The sequence below is a fragment of the Danio aesculapii genome, chromosome 4 (genome assembly GCF_903798145.1).
Source record: "Danio aesculapii chromosome 4, fDanAes4.1, whole genome shotgun sequence".
In the NCBI taxonomy this organism is placed as follows: domain Eukaryota; kingdom Metazoa; phylum Chordata; class Actinopteri; order Cypriniformes; family Danionidae; genus Danio; species Danio aesculapii.
Window position 1 is genome coordinate 58436401 of NC_079438.1, and position 6000 is coordinate 58442400.

The 6000-nt window shown below is 36.4% G+C and overlaps 1 pseudogene; it reads right to left on the reverse strand.

Moving 5' to 3' along the window:
• The window catches only part of LOC130223429 (sodium-coupled neutral amino acid transporter 4-like), a 28468-nt pseudogene extending 27458 nt beyond the window's left edge, over window positions 1-1010 (reverse strand).
• Between the last annotated feature and the right edge of the window lie 4990 nt (window positions 1011-6000).

Below are 6000 nucleotides of genomic sequence, written 5' to 3' on the forward strand. Positions count from 1 at the left end.
TAAACACAAAGTGCAACCAAAGTCTACCTATCCAAGGTCACACAGTGCGCTCACAAGAACTTAATTTCACTATTCCTGCTTCAAAGTCGACTGTTTTATGCAGTGTGTTGCTTGACTTGCCGTTTCTTTAAGCAATTGTGAAATTAACAAGCAATTTCAAAGCTAACCTAGCCTCTACAGCAACTTTTTTTTTTTGTTGACAAGTCGCTGTGGTGAAAATCTCCAAGCAGCTGGAGTGTTTTACGACGAGAAACACTCGCTCTTCAAAGAGAATGTCTGTGTTTGTACTTCAACCAGCATTCTTCAACAAGCTGGCTTGGACTAACACAGACCACACACACACACACACCACACACACACACACACACACACATATATATACACATATATATATATACACACACACACATACACATATATGCTTACACCATAAACCACTAGCACCCAATCTAGCTGTGAACTCCATTATAATATTGTAATAAAGTGTTTTTACTTACTATGAGAGCCTACACCATAGACCACTAGCGCTAAACAACAAAATGCACACACTTTTAAACATCTTCTCAGCTGCAAACCCATTACAATATAATAATAATGTGTTTTTAACTCACTATGAGTGCCTACACTATAAACCACTAGCACCAAACAACCAAATACACACACTCTTAAACATTTTCTCAGCTGTAAACTCACTATAATGTAGTAATAACATGTTTTTTACTCACTATGAGAGCCTACACCAGAGACCACCATCACCAAACAACCAAATGCACACACTCTTAAACATTTTCTCAGCTGTAACCTCATTATAATGCAATAATAACATGTTATTACTCACTACGAGAGCCTACACCGTAGACCACCATCACCAAACAACCAAATGCACACACTCTTAAACATTTTCTCAGCTGTAATCTCATTATAATGTAGTAATAACATGTTTTCTACTCACTATGAGAGCCGGACTGACGCTGAACCCTAGTTGCTGAACACTGATGAGTTTCTTTTTAGCCCTGGAGGTGAGTGGCAGATTTAAAGACCTTTGGGAGGGCCGACATCAGCCAATCAGAATGCGTCAATTGTCCGGCACCAGTGCTTAACCCCTGCCTCTTCTCCCCCCCCTCCACCTGCGTCACTGATGGGCACACGGGCTTCCAGAAATTAGTTGGAGATAAGGAGACGAGTTGCATCAACTTGTGTTTGCACTGGGGTAAAAATCTGGGGTCGTTGGATGCAGATATTAAAAAAACAGCTCTCGGACACTAAGCAGCAGCCGCGGATCTGAATATGCTACTGCAAACACTCATACAGACACGCATGATGGGGTCACTGATCAATATGAAAGCTAGTTTCCGACACGCAATTAAATATAAAAGCGGGAACGATGTTAGAGACTCTAAATTTTCTCAAAACTTTTCTCAAATATAAGTTTGTAGCTCGTAAATGCAAGATAAAAACTTAATATCAAATAGACTCATTTATTAAACAAAATTCTGAGTTTACAAAACTATTTACAGATAATTACGATGACTATTTCAGTTTCTGATGTTTTTATTTTCTCACAACTGCAAGTTTAATTTGGACATTTGTTTGTCGCAACTGCAACAGAAATTAAAGTTTATTAAAGAGTTTATTAAAGTAAAATTAGTTTAGCAGAATTCTGACGTTACAAACAAAACATTTAAAGATAATTAATAATATAATTATGACAATTTTAATTCTACAAGACACTATTCTTTCAGTTTCTGATATTTTTATTACACCAACCAGCAGTCGCAGACTGAATATGCTACAGCCAACACTCATACAGACACGCATGATGGGGTCACTGATCAATATGAAAGAACACAATTAAATATAAAAGCTGGAACGATGTTTAAGACTTTTCATTTTCCCAAAACTGCAAGTTCATATCTCACAATTCAAGCTTTTTTCCTAAATTTGGGAATGTGTTCGTTGTAAATTGCAAGGTATAAACTCATCACAGAGATTTCATAAATATTAATAAGACTTTAAACTATTTTTTAAACAATTCTGAGTTTATTATGGGACAAAAAACTAAAAGATAATTACAACTTTCACAATTCAGCAAAAAATCTTACAATTATTATCTCACAATTGCAAATTCATATCACACAACTTGAGCTTTTTTCTAAAATATGTAAATGTGTCATAACTGCATGATATTTTTTCAGAAATAATAGTAGAAATGTTTTTCCTCTGAATTTTACCATGGAATAAAAAAATGTCATGCAATTTTAACATTAATGTTTATTGTAACTTTTTCTTTACTAATATAACTCCACAATTCTGACTTTACATCTCACAATTGCGGCCTTTTTTACTTTAATTTAAGAATTAAAAACTTGTAATAGTAATTTTATATTTAAAGAAATGTACATTTATTTATTTATATATCTATTGTTTCTTTCTATCTATTTATTTCTCTCAAGTAACAGTTCCAGTTGAAATACTGAACACACTAGTCTAATTACTTTCTAAGATTAACACACAGCTCATTTGTTTCCGAATTGGAAATAAAACAAGTATCGTGTTACTAAGGTGCTACTATTACAGTTTCTGATATTTAGCATCTTTTGGGAACATCTCTGACTGCCAGCTTTGAGCTTTAACCAATCCACCACATCACCAAACAAACAATCCCAGACAAACCAATGCAACCACCCAAAAAGATGCATTTGCTACCCAAAGAACTATGACAAACTATTCATTCATTATCTGCTGCAACTAAGAGTCCAATAACAATCAACTCCTACATCATGACTGCGTCTAAATGCAATCACCAATTATTGACTATTCTCAGTCAAAAAGCCAACGCTTACATGTCTTGATGCAGGTGCTCCAATCTCAAGAAGAAGAGTCTTCCTGTGGCGACTCCTTTCCTTATACGGAGACACTTTCCTAACACTTTCAACACCACCAGCCAATCAAAAGTGCTGGCTCAAGGGTCAAACAGACAACATTGCACAGAAACACAACACCTCTACCTCACACACACACTGAGCATTACACATTCAGGAAATTTTTCTTGCTGCTTGTTCAAAATACTTAATTAAAATGAGCTGAAACAACACAATTCTTGAGTTTGTTTTATGTACCATACACTTGAGTTTGTTATGCTAACTTCATCGATTTGTGTTGGGACATGTTTTTTTTTACAGTGTACATTCAGGAAAATTAGTGACTAAAATAACTTGGTACAAAATATACATAAATATTTTAATTTAACAAGAAAGAAAGCTAAAAATAAATGTGAATCTCACTCCAAATTCAACAAACACACTGAGAAGCTGTCTGAAATTATGTATCATTTAAACACTAGTTGTTTCCTTACATTGTTCATTTAAACCAATCATATTTGTAAACGAATATCAACAGTGGATTAATCATATACTGTTAAAAAAAATTGTGCTGCCTTATGGCCCTATCATAGACCCAACGCAATAAGGTGCAAGACGTGTTTGGCACGATTTGGTGCTATTTTCAGACCAGAGCAACCTTAATTTTCACGCTTTGCTTCACATTGTTGTTTGATGCCTTCTTCACCTCGGGGGCTTTTTCAGTTTATTCATGACAATCTGCTTTAGTATAATGTTATTATTATTAGTAGTATTATTTATTATTTGCATATTTATTTATTTTTGATAAAAACAAGTGTAGATTTATCCAGCTGTGGGGTTTTGGAGACGTCTGCATCACCATATGGGGCATAAGAACAGGACGTGTGTTTGGATATAACTCCGTGTTTTGACCACACTTTATTATTATTGTTCATTTATTCCTTTGCTGGAGATTAGAAATGAATTTTAGAAATAGTTTTGAAACAAATCTTTGAGCTTAACAAGCTAAATTAAATATGTAGGCTGATGGATTCCTTCGGCGGAGCGAGTTTCCACCGTTTTCTTATTCCACCCAAGTAAAGGAGTAAAGTAACGAGTAAAAGTAAAGTAAAGAGAAAGTAAAGAGGCTGAATGGAGGAGGCTCGTTCTTTATCCTCGCGCTGCAGATGCTCTGACAACCGTTTTCTCACTAGTAATGCGTTCAGTTTTTCTACTTACAAAGTCTGCCATGTATGATATGAGCCAAATGCACAATGGCGCAAAGCAACTGACTCTTAAAGGGAATGAGAGACGAGACTCTGATTGGTTTAATGCACGTTGTGCTCAAAACACAACCAGAACTCATTAAGAGAATAAGCACAACCCTGTTAGACCATGCACCGGGTCGCAGAGCATGTTTTACGGTCCTTTAAAATAGCAAAAGTAGATTCGGACACACCCTTAATGTTTTGCGGCATAAGCTTTAGACTTTATGCTTAGATCATTAAAATAGAGCCCTTAAACGTTTTAGTTAAATAAAATGAACTTTTCTAGTCATCAACTAAATTAAACTTGCTAAGTTACACAATTTAATTGAAACCTGATTAATATTAAAATAAGTTGAAGCAACATAAAAATATTTGTTCTCTTGACTTTTTATCATTACATATTTTTACAGGTGTAGCAATTTTATGTTATACTTTTATACATTTATGTAGACCTAAAATACTGTTGTGTATTACCTTTGGTTAACATTGCGAATTATTAAAAATCGCAATTGTATTAATCTATCAATACCCTGCTCCCTCTATTTAGGGGGTGGGTGGGGGGGGGATTACTTTATACACACAACTTTCCAATTTGGCCTGTTAAAAAAATTAACAAATTGCTAAGCGAAGTGTTGGCGTATAGGTTTCCTCCAGGTGCTCCACTTTCCCTCACAGTCCAAATTGTATGGGCGTTTAGCCTAGTGGTTAGTGCGCTGACATATGGTGCAGTAGTACTTCAGGGCGTCCTGAGTTTGAATCCTGGCTCGAGGGTATTTCCTGTCCCTACCCCCTCTCTCTCTCCCACTTCACTTCCTGTCTAAAATACTATCCTATGCACTTAATGAAGGCAAAAAGGCCAACAATAAATCTTAAAAAAAACATATGCAGGAATAGTTGGCAGTTCATTCTGCTGTGGCGACTACTGATGAATAAAGGCACTAAGCCGAAGGAAAATGAATGAATAATTGTTTGCAGTCTGATGCAACAGCTGAGTGACAAACTCGTCTATATACAGTACTTTCTGTCCAATCTAAACTATTACTTGTATTTTCCCCCAAATTAATGAAATGCCATCACTGATTAGATTTATTTATTTGTGTTTTGCTATTGAAGCAAATGAGAACGCACAAAAAATCATTAGTTGAGTGTCTGTTTATCCGACTACAGTCCTTTTAGCTTCAAAGAAATGTGAAAAGTCCAATAAACACATTTGGTTCAACTCATCAGCTCATTAGCAGAGACTCCAAGGCCTGAAATAGACGGGTCAGACAAGAACCATGGACATATTTCAGAGCACCATGTACCACTGAAACAAAGTTGCCATAGAAACAGAAGCATGATGGGAGAGATGCCATTATTGAAAGCCACTCTCCGCACCCTCACCCGAAACCATGCACCCACCAAAAACTGTCCCAAACAACCTGTTTTTTCCTCATAAACCTGCAGAGTCACAGTGCTGTTATTTCTCTGAGCGCTCGACGCAGGACTCAAGTTCTCCTTCAGCTCTAAGATTATCCAGCCCGACCCTCCGTATGGCTCTAGATTACATTACACAAATATATCAACAGAGACAGACCACAGGAACCTCCACCATCCCACAAAATACTTCACCTTTACTCCATTAAATATGAAACCAGGCCTTCATGTATGTTGCATAACTGTAATTTAATAAATACAACTGTAGAAAACTGTAAAAATGGTAAACCGGAGCACGCGGAGGAAACCCACGCCAACAAGAGGAGAACATGCAAACTCCACACAGAAATGCCAACTGACCCAGTGGGGACTTGAACCAGCAACCTTCTTGCTGTAAGGAGCAAGCCGTGAGCTACCGTGCCACCATTGTTAAACATAAAGTGGCAAAAAAATGGCAAAGAAGATAACAAAGTATG